At 41.6% G+C, this 19,123-nt stretch overlaps 1 protein-coding gene across 1 annotated transcript in view; it reads left to right on the top strand.

Annotated features, from left to right (window-relative positions):
* The window catches only part of ANK2 (ankyrin 2), an 874,236-nt gene that overhangs the window by 112,405 nt on the left and 742,708 nt on the right, over positions 1-19,123 (top strand). The window lies entirely within an intron of this gene.

Consider the following 19,123-nt stretch of genomic DNA (forward strand, 5'->3'; position numbering starts at 1 on the left):
ATTCATAGAGTAGTATCACACGAGTTGTATACCAAGGGACCGAGTAGTATCACACGAGTTGTATACCAAAGGACCGAAGGCAAACATACCCACTATATAGTACATAACTACAGAGTACCGCATTATCCTAAACCTTTACATCTTTTGTTTATTCTTCTTTAATGAAGAAGAACAACCGTAGTGGGTGAAGTTTCAAAGTTTGGCTTCGAAGTAGACAGTGGGTGGTAATCTTCACTGTTCGTCCAATTTTGCAATTTGGTGAGTTTGCCAAATTAGTCCTACTTCCCTTGTGGAAGGAGTTCTCCACATAAAAAAAGTTTTGCAAGTACTTTTTTTCGTGTGAGAATGTTTTCAGGGATTTTCTCCTGACAGCCACTATTATCGACGTTTTCTGCTGCTGTTTATTATTTTTAACCTTCAGAAACTTTGTGAAATTCGAGCAGATTACACATTTCTAAAAATGTAAGAAACTGTGGAGGAAATTCCTTTACGGTTTCACCATCCCTTAATGAAACACAATATGCCTCTAGAAAGCAGTTCACATGATCCGGGTATGAAAGAAGTCTAACATTGGAGGGGTAAATAGTCAGCAGTTCTTCCGCCATTAGCTGTGGCTGGCCCTCTAGTAATCCTTACCAAGTCTATTATGGACTCTATAAATGGCCTTTACCATTAAGCTGCTTCTCCAATTTTAGGAGAGAAAAGATTAGACCAGAATTTTGGAATTTCTTTTATCAAGACACCTCGGCCTTTTAACTAGCGCTCTACATATTTAATTATCAATATATTCCCATAGCTTGTCACGCTTCTTATTCTACCTGGCGAGGAACATCTTAGCATGAAAACATAAAAGTTAACGAGTAGACCATAGACAAAACCAGGCCTTTACATTTTTCTCTTTAAATCCCACTTTTCTCCCAGACTGGTTTTGGGCAGATTCTGCAGTCCTTCCATGGTAGGTCAGCCCCTTTTTAGGTCTTGACTAGGTAGCGCTTGCTCTGCCTCTTCAAGAAATGCTGTATTTTGGTATGGACTTGAAGCTCCGCCCATTTTTCACCCATCTTCTCAATTGGCTCCTGTTACAGTCCTTTCTAAATGGTTGCTTATGATTTGTGAATATGCTTAGTAGTCCATCCTTAGTAGCGCCTTTTCTACTTTTGTAACCTCCCATGAGGACTGGCCCTTTTACTTGTGTTGTACTCAGTATGTTTTAAGTGATTTTCTCCTATTGCATGCACAACATGCTTTCCTGCAACTGTGCCTGCTTTTCCACACTCTGCTGACTGGAGGTTAAATTGGGCACATGTGCTCTGTAACAGAAGTTCTTATTCCTTTGCTTATTTTATACCGATTACACACATTTTATCCTAATTTGTGTGCATCATCAATTTTAAGGTTGATTTCTACGCGTTATATTAATTTCTAGCCTGTGACATTGTAATTTATCTATATGGTTTTTATGGACATACAGCTAGATGCATCAAACAAAAATACGCTCGCAAAGGGGCAGATTCTCAGAATCTGCCCCTTTGCAACCGGTATTTTTGCATTTGGGATGCATCATCCCAAATGCAAAAATCGCAAATTGAAAAATCACTAAATTGCGATTATTTGCATTTAAGGAATCTCAAATTGAGATTCCTTAAATGCAATGCATGAAAATTTTAAAAATAACGAATTCGCTAATAGGATATGCAAATTACCATGAAGTACAACTTCATGATAATTTGCAAAAACTTTGAAAAATGCATTAAGGGCATTTTTCAAAGTTTCATGTTGCGCACACACATGCCCTAAGGGCATGTGTGTGCGCAACATATGTGCACAGATCAATTTCCCGGGTGCAACAGGGTGTCCCTAGGACACCCCTGCACCCTTGAAATCGCAATCTCAATGTGTGATTCTCTAATTGCGATTCACAAATTGAGATTGTCTTCCCATTCATTCCTATGGGCCTCTAGGCCCATAGGAATGAATGGGGAGGTATTCCTTAATTGCGACTCGCAATTTGCGAGTCGAAATTAAGGAATTCTAAGAAATCGCTATTTCTTTAGTGATTTCTTGATGCATTCCATTTTGCTATTTAATAGCGATTCGGTATTTTTCGTTATTAATGAATCACAAAATGGGTTGCTGATGCATCTGGGGGTATGTCTCGAAATAAACTATCTTTGAATAGGTAGTCATGTCAGATGCAGCCTAGACCATTGAATAGTGATGTGGGTTGGTCTGTTGAATTTTCAGAAACTTTGCAACACATAAATGTCTAATCTTCTCCCCCTTTGCTCATTTAATTAACACAAATAGTTTGGCCTATCTAGAGATTAAGTGTGGGACCATAGTTTAACTTGATATATTTGCATCTTTGAAATGCGTTACGGGTATTTAATAGAGTTCAACATTCCTGCAGTGCAATTGTAACTCGTGCAAGAAATGTATCTTACTGGCTTCCCAAAGTGTGTATCCTTTTCCAATAGCAAATGACGGGAATCCAAATCAGAAAGGAACGGTAATTTTTGTTACAAAATCCTCCTTTGGCCTGCTGGTGTGGCCATAGTCTTGCAGATTTGTTACATGTTTGATAACCGGTTTTACAAATGGAAAAATACTTCACAGAAAAAAAAAGTTTGAAATGGTACCACCAGTGCTTTGAGCCATCTAGACAGCACATATGCACATACTTGATCTGACACAGTCAATGTATGGAGGACTGGAGGTCCTTACTGCAGATTGTGTGAAAAAGGGAAAGTGCACCCGTTATGGAGCATTGATGTTATTTCGGTGAATGTTGGATTTTGCAAGATACAAAGGGGTTATTGTGGCTGCTTGTATTGAGGACATTGCACGTGGGTTACTCTTGTTTTAGTGTGCGGTTATTGTTTTTGGGTAATGCACTGAAGTTCTGAAAGTCATAAAAAACATTTATTGTGCTTCATTCTTATATTTATCACTTCTTCAAACGTATATGAACACCATTGTTCACTATTTCTAAATAAGTTACAAGAATAACAACTGAGCTAAAAAAAAACTTTGTTATGGTTCATACCAGCACTTCAACATTACCTGAACAGAAGCACTTCTAATGTCATAGTTTCATCAAATTTTTTTAAGTCATACTTTTCACCATCGGTTTAGTTTGATAAAACGAGTATCTGTTACTTTGCTTTGGATGCCTGCACCTCACATAAAGAATGTGACACTTACCTTGACTTAGCAGGAGGCCTAACTACTCAGAATATACTAGTAAGCAAAGCCATGAAAAAGTACAAGACGCCCAATGCTGGAAAGCTACTGCTGTTGATGTGCAGAAATGTAAGCTTATTCCAGCATTCTCCAGGCAGACAAAAACAGGCATGCGGTAGGCACAGTTTCACCATTAATGTTTGATAATATCCCCAATGTGTGTTTCACATCACCACATTCTGTCTCACTGGGGGTTTTCTGCATTTGCCTCCGATACATACATTTTTGCAAACTTAGATCTCTCCTATAGACTGGATAATCTTTGACTTTAAGTTTCTTTGCATTTGTACCTTTTCAACTTGTTCATCTGGGTGCTTGGCAAGGCTTCCATAAACAGTGCCTTTTCATAAGGTCTGGTTTAGAGATGGCTTTCGTTTTTTCTACTGCCCTTTGTGATCTACAAAAAATCCTAAGTAACAAACACATATATAGGTAAAGGGGCTTTGGAGCTGCCCTTTCTGTTCATTGATACGTTCAGCAGCAAGTATTAGCATTTATATGCGAGGAACATACCCAGAAAGCAACAGAGCTCAATACATTTAAAGGGGGATGTTTTGGGAGACAGTCTCCGAGATCGCGTACATCAAGTGGGGAAATCATTCATAGTTTGTTTTGGTTCAATCCAGAGGAGTATTAATATGTCACATCACGCTATTGGCTGATTGGTGTATAATTCTTCCTTCTGTGAACTACTTCCATTAGAGTGCACAAGGGACTTTTTTTACACTTAAAATGTACACTCAATCATCACTCTATTTGTCACATTCAGATTAACCCCTATATGCAGTATATACATGCAAGCAATTTTGTTGTTCCTTTTTTTCCCTCAGCATTGGCAAAGCTTGTAGGGCCAGCTTTAATGTACTGAACAAAATTCGTGCATTCGATGCCTGTAAACAGCTTTTGTGAAAGCCTGTGTTTATGTGCATTGGCATATTAAAACCCGCCCTGTTTCCTTTGCGAGTGATTATTTTAAGTCCCCTTTGTGTAACTGAATAATGTTTTCAGCTTAAAGTAATTCAATGCCAATAGTACATTTTTTGCAATGTCCCCCCCCCCCCCCCCCCCCCACAAAGAAAATAGATCCTAATTGAGGTGCAGCTGCTTGCCAGGAAGCAATCAAACAGTTCTATTAAAATTGTAGCCCAGAGTTTTTTTTTATTTAACATTTTTATTGCCAGTATATGATCGCTATATTTTTGTAGGGTGGTAGTTTTTGTGTGTGTGGCATAAGCTTGTAATAAAACAAAGTAAAAGAGTAAATTACACCAGTTTACCAAGGCCAGACTTCTTGGCTTTGCCTATGAGTCAATGCAGCAAGGACATGTGAGCTCAATCAAGGCTATTAGCAAACACTGGGAAAACCCATCACAGTGCAAGGCAATTTGCTCTGCAACTTACTCAAACTACTACTGTTAGCATTGGCTTGTTGATCTACAAGTGCATTGTAGTGGGGCCTAATTCTGAATGTGTTCCTTCCTTGGGCCCATTTATGCACTGGGGCTTGAAATTGATGTTCACATTACTGCACAAAACAAATCAGATTGTGAAGAAGAAAACAACAGGTGGCTGTCTGCATTCACAACTGGCTTTTAAAACATGTTTGACTTGTTGGCTTTCCAATTTGGTGTACCTCCTACTTTATAATGGCATTGAGCTTGCTTCCTACCACTTCCAATTTTTCCAGATAAGGCAGTTGAGGTAAAGTGATCTGTACATGACTACAGAGCGCTCTATGGAAGAGGAGCACTGATTAGAATCCGTTTTCTTTTATGATGTAATACTCTCATGGGAATTAGCCCCTTCGATGCTCGTGACGAGCTCAGCTCATCATGATGCACGGTGCTCGTGTGCTCATGACGAGCTGAGCTCGCCATGAGTCCATCTATTGACATTGACCTCCAGCACAGGAGGAAAATAGCCCAAGCACCCAAGGTGTTAATCTTTGGATATTTCACAGTATGTCTTGCAAACACATTGGACAGTTCGTTTTTTGGAACGTATATGAGAGAACCTCTTGAATCTGACATTTGTGATCATTTGACCAATACGAATAAGAACTGGCATTATATGAGCTCTGGTGCCATTGAGAGAGACCTACTTCCAGTTAAAGTCTGCTTCTTTGAACTATGAGATGCATTACCAAAAGGGGCACTGGTATAAGGAACTACCAATAGAAGTGATACATTCCACGTCAGATGTGTAAACTATGAAACCTTGGGTAGATTTTTATCAAAGTGATTCACCTCAAAATCAACAGCTCAAAATTCTAAGGAAGGACAGCAGGGTTACAGTATACATTGTCATGGGGGAGTGCATCCTTTCTACATCTGCTTGCAGCAATTAATGTTTTCCCCAGATTTGCTTGCCATTTTGTTGTACTAAAAGATTTCACGCATAGTGCTTAAAGTTTAAAACCAATGCTATCTGTGTGTGTGTTTTTATTTTTGTTTTTACATTAAAAATTATACCTGCCATGCGCCCAAAATCCTAAGCAATGAATCTCTTCAATACAGTGCTAGCCATTGTAGTACTTTAGCTCCAAGACACAAATTCTTAAGAAACTTCCATCTTTGGATCAATCCATCTCAGAGCGGAGCTCAAAAATATAGACCATGGCTCCTCCTGAAGTTCCGCCTGGGTGCTCTTACTACTACCTAAAAAAACACCAAAACAACAAATTATGTTTTCTGTCTCCCTCATAGTCTTAAGGGCCGTAAGCTGAAGGTGTTCTACTGGTATACACCTGTTACAACGCAACTTTTACGACTACCTACTGTTACAACGCAACTTTTACAACGCAAACCATTACAACGCATTGCGCTGGGGGGCGCTTTAGGATAGGGAATAAGTATAATTTAATATCCAACACCTTCCCTAGTGTCCACGGGGACTGGAGTTAGAATAGTAAATTATACTTACCACTATCCAGCACCTCAAAGCGCTATGCGTTGTAATGGTATGCGTTGTAATGGTCGCGTTGTAACAGTAGGTAGTCGTAATGGTATGCGTTGTAACATGGTACATCCTGTTCTACTGCACCTGGTCTTGTAATCAGAGGAGAGAGTGAGGAACTAGAGTAGCTAGTTCATTTCCCCAAGGGATTATGAAAAACAAAAGAAACTAGCTACTGGGACAGTATACGTGTAGTATGTGTCTGCATGGAAAAACCAATTGTTTTTTTATGAAGGCCCTCACACACCAACCTAGTTGATGGCATGCTTCATCATCAGGCCCCACCCGAGGCACCGAGTGTGCCTCAGGTGTGCTGCGACGCCTGGTTACAGCAGAGCAGGTTATAGCACGTGAGTTTGCAGTGCTGGTGTGTTGAGTGAGATTTTAAAATGCTGTCTGAGGGGTCCCGAAAGATGACTTTATTAATGGGCCCCAGGCAGAATTAAAAACAAAGGCGTTAGGACATGTAGGGAGGGACTTATGGTCTCCGACATCCAGTGCGGTCAACTAGTTTCAGCCAGGCCTTTTTTTAAAGTGGCTTTCTCCAGGACCTTTTTTGTGTGGGGGTGGTACAGGGGGCTTATATGTTGTCAGTACCCTGTATGTGTAGCACACACTAAGGTGCTATAAATGTGAGAGGTGTTTCCTCTCAGTTTTTACGCCTAGCTACAAAAGACAAACTCCAAGGGTCTCTGCTGGTGATCCGAGACTCTTATGCACTTTGGCGTAGTCTTCGGTCCCACTGGAACACCTATGATCTGGTCAGGAGCTCCGTTGGGTGCCTCGGGTTGGGCCCGATGATCAAGCATGCCACCAACTAGGTTGGTGGGTGAGGGCCGTCATAAAAAACACAATCGATTTTTCTGTGCAGGCACATACTACACGTATACTGTCCCAGTAGCTAGTTTCTTTTGTTCTACTGCACCTCCCATCCCATCTGTTCTCTTATAACCTTTTTTTCCCTTTACACCTCTCAATGCATTCCTTCCCAAGATAACAGGTATCGTTTTGAGATGGATTTCAAAAATTAAATTCCTGATGATCGTGCCTGCCTATGGTCCCTCCTTATCATTGGTTGACATTGTGTGGACACTTTTTCCTTTTTGTAATTGTTAGCATTTCTGCTTTAGTGCTTTTTAGGTCTCGTCTAGGCAGTGCTTGCGCTGTCTCTTCAACAGCTCAACCGAGGCTGGTGACGAAACGATTCCGTCACCAGCATGGGCGCGCCGCACGGCCCCCCCTCCCCCTTATCCCCGCCCCTTTAGCGCTGCGGCGAAATATCTGCCGCAGCGAAGGTGTTAAGGTGGGGAGGGCATATCTATTGCATAGGTTATAACATTGGCATTTATAATGCCTATAGCTCCAGCTCCAACACATGAGAGAACTATTGCATTTCCAATGCTTGTGTTATACTCTCTCCTCTATTTCCCTCTTTCCAAAGATGATACACACTTTTCTCATGTTCTGTGTACTGTTCTTGATTGCTTGTTACATATTGCTCAGGCTTATAAACAGTGTCTCTGCCCTTGGGGAACTCATGCTATATAAATACTACAAAAAAAGAAGAGAAACACATGATTTTATTGGTGGACATATAGCACAAGATCCCATACATAGGCCTGTATGCAATATAACAGGATGCACAACACAATGACAACCTATAAAGTCACTCAGACTATTTAAGGTAATCTCCCATGCCTCTATTCTGTAGCACACTGTGGGCAATATTCACTGATTCTAAAATGGGAATAGTGAATAAATATTCATATGTAGTTTGCACAAATTTGAAAGGACTGTGCCCTCTTTTTACTTTTACTTATAGGATGTTGGACATATCATAGCCAATTCCGAAAGGTGTTTATGAGTAAGTGAAGTAGTACTCCAATGCCATTCAGAATCGCCCTCCCCCCCACCAGCCCCTCCCCATATGCACATTGCATTAATTTGCTTTGCAATAGGATTCAGATTAATATGCAGCACATTTCTCAAATGTATTTATTGTTTTACAAAAGTGTAAATGCTTACAGTGGTATTGTCCAGTCAACTACAGCATGAAAGTGCAAAGTGGCGCCCTTGTACATTCTCCAGGCTACCTTGATCGCTCAGCTGACTACACAACCTTCAAATTCATCGCTCTATACCCAGAATCTGTAGTCCTTTATCATGTAAATACAAACTGTTATTAAATGTTGTGCCTATCAATGTTGTCTCCTGATGTATTACCCAGAAGTGTTGTCAAAGAAACACAGCATCCCAGTACTTTATGGACAACAGAATAACCACTGAAGTCTCGAGCAACGCTTAATAGGTCCTGGTTCAATTGCGTTGGCGCATTGTTATGCTCAAGATGCCAGCAAACTTGAGCACTTTACTTTCCATGTGAGCACAACATTGGGAGCATCATCATCCACTCTGCCCTTAGTATTACATGCGCAGAAAAACACTTAACACAGTTCATTGGAGCTGTTGTGAATGCAGTGTAAAATAGTGTTTTATTTGACGGAAAACCTTTCAGTGCCATTTTCACTGACAGCGCGATTTTCTGTTAATGTTGTAATGTTGAAGTCACTGGCAGCCCTTGTTCTTGTGTCTGCATTCTGAATGCCAGGAATCTTACCATAAACTGGTGAGTGATCTATCCACACCTTCTGCTGTCCCTCCCACCTATCATGAGAATGGCAGATGAGCCGCGTCACAAATCCATTTGCCAGAGCCTTTTCCAGCTACCATGAGGTCAATTAGGAGTGCTATGAGTAACCCCTCAATCTAGACTGACCGTTCCATACCATGTCTTTCATGGTGGGCTGTTTTGGTTGCTGCTGAGGTAGAGCGACATGTCCCCATGAACACATGTAATATGGAGCTTTACTATGTCTCTTCTTGGGGGTATATTCCAAGTGGCCACATAGGAAGGCAGTCTGCCAGGAGCATGGTGGAATTTCTACTGTGTCTTACTTCTACTTATCATAAAGACAGACACTTTGCAGGAAAAATCCTTGCCGACAGTGAGAGTTCTTTTACGAGTGTGGAGTAAGTGGTACCTCTGCCCCACAAAGTGAAGGTGAAATCCAACACTGAAACATTAAGTGTTGGTTTCCAGCTTTTACTTATTTGCTCCCTTACTGGTCTAAACGAGATTCAAATTGGATTCTTTCTATAACTTATTGTGGCTGGTGTACTTCTAACAACACATTAAGTTGCAGTTTTAGCCTGAACATGCAAAAGCTCTTGAACCAGGCAGTCATTCTTTAACATTTGAATATGTAGAAAGAATGTTGTACTAGACACAGCAACCAAAGAGAATTGAAGCATCTTTAGTCTTGATATGCAATGGTGTTTGCACCATTTATGGCAAACATCTGGAGGGCTAGTCACAAAGGATTTTGGAGTACATAAAGTAGTACTTCTGCAGACCATTTTTACTTAATCTTACGTGCCTTTGTGAATTGACCGTAAAACATCTCAAATAGAAATAAAATCGAAATATTCATCTATAGTTAGTGCACGGAGAAAGGACTCTGCTGTCCTTCCACTTTTACTCGCGAGGAGTTTATATTTAGGGGTTGATTCACAAACACATGTAGGAATACCTAAAAGAGGATTCCTGTGGTACTGGTTCCTGTAGTCGTAAATGTTTCTGTTTCACAGGCCCATTGTATTCCATGCATATTCTAACAGGCTTTGGTTCAGCTACCTTCAGCCATGCGCTTCTTTAGCTCACAAACCATCAGCCACTGGCTGGAGACACTGTCAATCACATCTCGGATGAGACCCCAGGAGTATTTTTGTCTCATTTTCTTCCTATTGTTCATTTGGTGAATCCTTCCACCGACATTGTAATGAATGGGGAATTAATTTTACATCTGAAAAGTGTACCAATCAGGCATTTGATTCGTTATCTCATTCATTGCTTGTATGCACAAAGCAATCATTTTAAAATAAATAGTTTAGCACTCAGCAGACATACATTACTGCATTCTTTAGTTTACAAGTGCAAGTTGGCTTTGTCATTGCTTGTTTCACATACATTTTATCAACTGTATTTGCCAACACACTGTACACATGATATGCCTCCAGCAAGGCAGAGCGTTAACTACTCTTTGTTATTGTGAGCTATCCAGACCCTTCTGGATGGGAGTAATCAACAGATCCATTGAATTGTAGCATAACATACAGGTTCAAAACTTGAAGTCATGCTGATATTGTGAGTAATGTAATACCCAAATAGTGACTTCTACTGTGAGTGAGTCTCACTAGAGTCTTACTCACTGTAATCTCTTGTACAATGGATTGAGAGTGCCAACTGCCAGTGTCTGCCTTTTAAGACAATGTCGGCTGCTGTACAGCTACGGTAAAAGACACTGGGCTGGTTGCATGTGAACATCTGTGCACATGTCTGGGCTTAGCTTGTAAGACTACCCTAACACTCAGTCTTGTATCTGCACACAGGAATTCTGACACAGAACGGGCCCTCCATGGATTGGTGCAGACCTGGGCAGGCCTTAATATGAGTGAACATTTATAGTCTGAGCGTGTACATCCGTGGTTCTTCACTGAAGTGAGAAGAGTGGTTCTCTGCATTTCATGCTGTGGGTGATATCTGCACCAAAGTACAGTTTTGCCATAGTTAAGCCTGGAGACGAGTGTGATGCACCAATCGATTGGTAAATCAAGATACCAATTGCATATATGAATTTCCTGTTATCTGCATTCCTTGTGGCCCTTTAAAATCTGTAATTTTCTCTGACTTTGCTCCTAATTAAATTCGGGTCTTTGTCTCACCCTGCTGGGACAAAATAAGTATTTTGCTGATAAGCTTGAGGATCAAAAGTCTCCCCTTACAATAGGGTCTTATGCTACTAATTAGGCCTGTTCCTTGGAAGAGGAGAGGCTGTTGACAGACTCTGCATATGCTAATTATTTTTCTCACTGCCCTTACCCTTGGAAGGCTCAACCTTACTGAAACAAAAGAGGTTAACCAAATCTCTTGAGACAGTCACAGGAGGGACTGCTTTTGAATGTTTCGAGAGAAGAGGTTAGGCAGTGGTGCCAGTTAGGGGCTTGGCTTAAGCTTCAGAGAAGGTCTTTCAATAGGCAGTCTTTGAAGTTTTGGAGGGAAAGTGCCAGGCAGCTGTGGTTTAGGGCTTGGCTTAGGCTTCAGAGAAGGTCTTTCAACACATCTTTTGATGGCTTTGTCATAGAAATTCCCACAATGCTGTTAAGGGGAGCTGGAGTTGAGTGGAGTGATGATGCGCCACCCTAGGATTGGGCAGAGGCACCTAGTTTCTGGAACTTCCACCCACACTTAAAAGCCCCTGTACAAGGAAAATACTTTTGTGAACAGTCTGTACAGGAGGAAACAATGCAGAAGGAATGCCCAGTTGGAAGAGAGATGGCGCCTGATTCCTGCAGAGATGTACTAAAGGACTGTTGGACTTCAGAAGGCACTCAGGGAGTAGAATCGGTTCCCTCAGGGACAGTGGCACTGGCCTCTCTACATCCTGCGAGGGACAGTAGAGGATGAACCTGCTTGGAGGATCCTTGAGGGCTCCCCTTGATCTTTCGTGTCCTGACCCTGCATGAATATGAGCTTCAGAAAGAGGGAGCCCCTGACTTTTGCCAACCCAAATGCTCTATAAGTACCCAACCAGGAGGTCTAAGGAAGACCCTAGGCACAGGAGAAGTGCTAGATGCCCAGACAGGAGATAGTCCCTGTGCCAGAAGGGAGAGCAGTAAAAATAAAGCTCTCACGACAATTGGAAAATTCCACCTGCCTGAAATTCATGCTTCCATTGGCTAAGGATGGCCATCAGGAGCAAAATGGTCTTCAATATTTCAAAAATGGCCCAATGGGGCTAGAGAAAATAACAGAAGCAATGCAGTTTACCCAGGGGTACCGAGTTCGGCCAGGACATGAGTAACATGTTCCACAGATTGCCAAAAAATAGCACGAGGGATGGCCAAGTCTCTAGTGCAAGTACTGGTGACTGGGAGGGGGCGTGCACCAACAACATAAAAATAATGCGCTCGTGCACTATTATTTCAAAATAGCCCCAGGTACCCATCTTCCCTGTGACCAAAGATGCATAGTGTCCTATCAGAGGGTATCGGGGCAGGCCAGAGCCCTGGGAGCATAGATCTGCGCTTTTACTCCCCGTACTTGCCTAAAAGTGGGCGGGCGCACTGAAGTAGCTGTTCCCACCTGCACTTCCCGTGGGCAGGAGGAGAGAACTGCTGAATCTCATTTTGGCCCTGTGCAGTCAGGCCAGGTGTAAGGGAGCAGCATGGGCAATGGGACATTTGGAGCTCCCCCTGCAACTTCCAACAATGTAGAACTCATGTGCATATTTCCAAATGTACCCAGTGGCACCACCAGGAAAGTGTCCTTTGTATTGTGGGGGCTGCCAGGAGTGCAGCAGAACCCACAAAAGCATGGCCAGACTGGGAACCAAAACCGGCCTGGAAAAGTGCTCGGCCGGCCCCCCTCCCCGGGGGGAGGGGGGCCCGGCCGCGCTGTTTGCCAGGGCCGGTTTTCGGCCGATTTTGTTATAGGTCCGTATGCTGCAAAAACAGATAAACAACACAGGGTCTTGACTCTTAACCCAGCAAGGCTAAGCCAACTATAAGTAATAAACAACACAAGTGCCAATACTGGACTCAACTTACAAAAACATCCTTTGTTAAACCCTATATGAATGAAACATAACGGTCCGTTTGTTATAACGTCACTAGTTTTTTATTTTTTCTTTCACTAGTCACTTTCTTGTTACTTTTTTGGTTTTAAGCAATTCTTTTTTGTGCATATACAAAAATATACAATACAAAACAATCAATTACCATAACATATATTCGTAATCGGGTACTGTCTTAAAGGGGCAGTGTATATTAAACTTCATGCAACTTTATTGAGAGTTAAAGGAATGTACATATGTGGTCTTAAACACTGTTCTGTAAGTGATTCAATAATGATTGGAGAAGCATTTCTTTTTAATTAAAAAAGGGGGAGGAAGAAAGAAACACAATGTAAACAAAATCTCTATAAATTAATGCACTAACCCGATCGACGCAGCCGCCGATGAAGTCCCAGTCTGAAGACTCAATCTAAAACCCCGGCAACATGCACATGGGTCAGAGGGTACTGAGTCCCTTAACCCTGCCTGCTTATCGCACCCCAAAGTGATGTAGACAATAAATGAGAAATATTATTTGGGTCCAAAAAGCCCACCTCGTAGTTACCTAATTAGAACAACCTCAACATTTCTAATCCTCTAATACCAGCCTAGACTAGCTCTATCATCACTCCCAAATGTGTTGTGAAGAAGAAGGATTGCAAATGTCATACATTACTGACTTAGGGAATAGCCCTAAAGATTTCAGAAATCTCGTTCAGGCCATTAAGGGCAGTATTATACTTCATTATTAATAAAGCCTCCCGTTCCTTATTTGGAAAAAGAAGTCAGTATCGTACTGGAAATAGTTTTTTTGCAGGGCAAATTTGGCCAATCTTACTAAAAAACTTGTGGGTACTCTGGTGGGTTGTTCTCTTTGATCCAAGAAAACTGATAAAGTCTCCAAAGCTTGGTCCTGGGGGATCTGGGTATACAATGAGACTATGTCCATTGTAACCATTAGCTGGCTAGTCTCGTCAAATTGTATTGATGTTATTTCATTCAGAAAAGCTGTTGTGTCCTTTAAATGAGCCGGAATTTTTTCAATCAGTGGTTTCAAGAAGAAGTCTATATATTTGGCTACCGGTTCAGTCAGTGATTCGCACCCTGATATTATTGGGCGTCCTGGTGGATCATTTACGTTCTTATGCATCTTGGGAAGGACGTAAAACACCGGTATCCTAGGATTCTTGTTTTGGAGAAAGGCAAATTCTTTTGGTCCCAGGATCCCTATATCATACCCATCCTGAAGGATAGAAAACAGTTCATTTTGCAATTCTTTTGTGGGGTTATAATTGATCTTTCTGTAGCAAGTGGGGTCCTCAAGTTGGCGTCTCACTTCTTTTTTGTACTTGTTGATGTCCCAAAGTACTACCGCTCCCCCTTTATCCGCCTGTTTAATTACTAGTGTTTTGTCATTCTTGAGTGAGTTGATGGCATCTTTCTCATTTCTCGATTAATTGTAATTTATATACTGTTTCTTCCTCTGGAGGGCTGATATGCCTGACAATATAGTCCTCTCGAAAGTAATGACCTCTTTCGGTGTCTTACATATTGGTGGGCAGAACGATGATTTATTCCGAAGGCCCGTGACTTCCATTCTTTGTGCCTCTGATGTCTCTTGAAAAAACATTTTAAGCCTTATTTTGCGGCAAAACTCTGTCGCTTCCAACTTCATTTTCACAAAGTCCGTTGGTCTTACAGGGACAAATGAAAGTCCTTTTTCAAGGACAGCTATCTCCGAGGTGGTGAGAACGAGGTCAGATAGATTAAATAGTGGTGATGGATTTAACTCCTGTAATAATCAGCTCGTCATAAGCACACGAGCACTGTGCTGCATGACTAGCTGAGCTCTTCATGAGCATGGAAGGGGTTAAACTCTCAGTGAAAAACAGATATCTCTCTTTGGGCCATATGTATCAAGCCAAATTGACTTCGCAAACGCCGAAATTCACAGAATTTCGGCGTTTGCAAATGCAATTTGGACAAATGGTATGTATGAAGGAAATGTGCTTTAAAAATAAGGAATCGCATAATTTACGATTCCTTATTTTGTGATTGCATTTAAGGAATCGCACATTTTGTGATTCCTTAAATGCAATGAAAGAAGCCAAAAAAATAGCAAATTGGCCTTAAGGAATCGCAATTTACCACCAACTTCTAGTTGGTGGCAAGTTGCGAATTCCTTTCAAAATGCATATTTTTTCTATTTTCTAAGTGCCATGTGACGCACATACATGCCCTTAGGGCATGTATGTGCGCCACATGTCCACCCATGCCGATTTCAGGGGTGCAACAGGGTGTCCTTTAGACACCCCTGCACCCTTGAAAATATTCACAATTTGCGATTAGCAAATTGCGAATCGCAAATTTCCCCTTCATTCCTTAGGGCCCCCTGGCTCATAGAAATGAATGGGAAATGATTCCTTAATTGCGATAAGCAATTTGCTAATCGCAATTAAGGAATGTTAAGAAATCGCTAAAAAGAAGCTAATTTCTACAAACATACCATTTTGCGATTTCTAAATAGCGATTCCTTAAAAATCGCTATTTAGGAATCGCAAAACGGAATGTTGATACATATGGCCCTTTGTGTCTGAATTTCAGAGATGAAATGTAGTTTGAAATAATTCAGAATACATGTTCTAGGCATAATATTATGTTTAAGTGCAATATGTGATTTTAATTTCACTCAGGAAGGTGTACTGTGCTTGCCTGACTAAAAAAAGTGTTAAAACACAAACAGAAACAGAAAAGATAGTCACCTTTAGGCTCTTAGCACTTGTGCCTCAAAATGCATCCCAGACACAATGACAAATTGCATACTCAGTGAAAGCCGCCTGCTTGTGGTTTCATTATTTAATTGTACGCACAAAATCTCTGCTGTAACACCACTCCCCCCCCTCCACAACCAGGCCCTAGAATAATGAAGTTATTCTCGATCGGGGCAGTGGGTACTATTCAAATGCCTTCCACCCAGTTTTGATTAGTAACACTGTAACCTGCTCCAGTTTGCTTTTGAGTCAATGTGTGCACATAGGATAATGTCAGAAGCTGCATGCAGCAACAATCTGCAGGAATATGCAGGGGTATATTATCAAGGGATTTATCTCCGCTTTTTTGGCTTTAAAAGCCAAGAAAGCGGAGATAAACTTATCTCCCTATTACCTAGCTGTCGCTAACACCAGTTAGCGACAGCTAGTAGGAGATAGCGACCATCTTGGGCCCCGCTTTGCATGTCAGTGATATTTATCACTAATGACATGCAAAGTGGGCGTGCCAAGATGTTAGCGACTGGAAACAGTCGCTAACATCGCTATCTCCTATTACCAACTTTTGGAGATATTCGCACTAAGCGCGAATATCTCCAAAAGCTAACACCTGCCCCTGAGCAGTTCTTAGCCATGTTATTCAATGGTAGGTGGATAACATGGCTAAGAGCATTAGCTCGGTAATGCATGAATATCGCTGACTTTTCAGCGCTATTCATGCATTTCGGCCGATTTTTAACGCTTAGAAGATATACCTTGATAATAGCAAGGTTCCTAAGCGATAAAAATCGCCGCAGCTCGGCGATAAAAATATCGCCGCTAAACCAACATAGCGATAATTATCGCTAGTTGTTGGTAATATGCCCCGCAGTTTTACGGCAATACCTTACTTCAACATAGAGTTAAAAGTCCTTGAATTGCCCCGTTTCCTGCTTAAATGAGGGAGCTTTCCAGCCCAAGGGGAGGTTGTTTTCAGTTGCTTCAAGGTGGTCAGTGTTTTGAAAGTTCTCATCTCAGACAAGATGGAGTTTTTATGGTGGCAGTGAAGGGGGAAAGAACAGGACTAGGAGAACTAAGATGGGAAACTAGAGAAACTATTGTAATCTGAGGAGGCACAGGAGGACAGTTTGTGAGATGGAGTTGATCATTCTGGAGATCAGGCTTTGGATGGACTTGAACATCAATGTTTGCACCATGTACAAAGGGTGATCTGTGACTGTTCTACTTTTTGGAGTTATATATTGTGGAAAGCGCAGTTAAATGGGATGTTAATGGAATTTTGGGAAAGCACAATATTCAGGCTGTAGTAGGTATGTTTATTGATTAATCGCTGTGTGTGAGTTGTAGGTGTATAGTGGGGGTAATGTGTGCAAGCTGATATTGGGCTTATAGAATGAGAGGTTAATATGATGTGTGCAGCAATGCTGAGGATGTTGTCAAGGTGTTTGTAGAAATTGTGGGAAAGCACAATATTCAGGCTGATGTAGTTATGTTTATTGAGCAATTGCTCCATGGGGATTATGGCCGCATGGTGATGTTAATGTTTTCAAACGTAGAGTGGACCTGTATCAGCAGAAGTGATGGCTGCACTGCTAGTCATCTCGCCTTGAAGCACACCACTGTGTTTAATGTACATACGAAGTGGAAGAAAGTATTTATAGGAAAGATAAGAATAATCCAGTTATGGCTCTGTAGTTGCAGAAACTAAACTGTCTCAATTTTTTCAGACGTTTTTCCACCCAATATCTTAAAGAACAGAAATAGCCTACCATCTATGCCTGGAGCGAATTTATCAGTGAGGAAAGGAAGATTTCGTTATTTTTAATAAAAATGAGATTTTCGAAACAGGAGAAGGATAGGAAGAAATAGTGTAGTAGGCAAAGAGCATGGGCGAGGACAAAGCCTTGGTATATTACAGGCACTAGGAGGTGGTTGCTGAGGTGGTCAAGCACAAGGAGGATATGCAGATGTGGTCAGTTAAATAAGACAAGAACTAAAAGTGTAGTGAAGTAGTGCAGCCATTGTCCAGAGTGGAGCATATGTTCAGGATGACATAGTGGTCCTGGACGTGTAAGGTGGCACACTGTTTAGGAAAGATTAGAAAGCAGCACAAATGGTGGAAGTGGACTGAGGAGATCAGTTGGAGAAACAGGAAGGAAGGGTCTCTGTGGAGTGCTCTTTGGAGAACTCCGATTGAAGTGGGCTACGGAGATTGATTTCTGTGATGTACTGAGTGAGACAAGCGAACATGATCCTTTCACTTCTTTTGGAAAGGAATGGAAGTGCCAAAATTGTAGCAAGATAGAGAGAAAGGGGACAGACAGATTAGTAGGATCAAGAGAGGTTCCAACAGCAGGGAGGTGAGCCCAGTTCTCTTAAAGCAAGTGGAATAGGTCTGATTAAAAGAAGGCATAGCCTTGACCTCTTAAGTTAAAAGATTTTGATATTGAGTGGTACGACGTTATCAAAAGGAATGTTATAGGATTAGCCACTCTGAGAATTGGGGTGGAGTTGGGAAGGAGGGCTAAGAGGATGGCAAGGGTAGGAGATGTAGGTAGGGAAGTGGATCGGAATAAGTCAAGATGTTAATGTGAGCAATTAGAGACCTTCTGATTGTTTTGATTGTCATAAAACAGTGCAGCAATTTTGCCTGTGTCTAAGGGGGACATGAGGGTTGATGACTGGATGGGGGGGCGGACAGTTTGGAGGTGTTGGAGAGCTTACTGGGATGATTATGGATAGAGAAGTTCACATTCTTATAGTATGATAAGTTATAACTTTGCGGATCTCAACTAAGTTTATGTAGAGGGCCAGGGAGGTGTGCGTTTCTTCATTTGTGTTTTTGTGTGAATTTGTTTTTTGTGTGAATGGCAGTGAAGATTCAGTGCAAGACATTGTGATTAATGGGTCTAAGTGCTTGGGATAGGACATAAGAAGACAAAGTGTTTGAGGAGGGCATATATGGACAAAGTGATTTGAATAAGTGGTAAGGGAACACAATGTTTGGCACAGGAGTAAAGAGACAACGAGCGTGGGAAGGTGGGGTCCAAAGATAGGGAGAAGGAGGCAAAGTGTTTTATATTGAGGCAAGAAGACAATGTGTTTGTGAAAGGGGTAAGGGGACATGGTGTTTGGGATGTGGGTAAGGTGACAATGGGCTTGTAGTAGAAGTGAAGGGGAAAAGTGCTTGGGATTTGGAACAAGGGTACAAATGAGATTCCATGTGTGCAGAACAGTAGGAGCCAAGTCATCCACTCCAGCCTTAGTAATGAATGAACAGAAATTCTCAGGTGCTAATGGGTGATTCAGAAATGGTGGGTCCGAGATTGGAACAGTTTTATGCACAACATTCTTCATGTATTAGGAGCGACATAGGTGGAGAATTCTTATTGTTGATGGAGGTGGTTGGCTTCTGGTGTGTGGGTGATGCATGAGGATGCAGGAATAGCAGCTGGAAGGAATTTTGGGTGAAAGCGGACGAGAAGG

The sequence above is a fragment of the Lissotriton vulgaris genome, chromosome 3_1, assembly GCF_964263255.1.
Source record: "Lissotriton vulgaris chromosome 3_1, aLisVul1.2, whole genome shotgun sequence".
NCBI classification, from domain to species: domain Eukaryota; kingdom Metazoa; phylum Chordata; class Amphibia; order Caudata; family Salamandridae; genus Lissotriton; species Lissotriton vulgaris.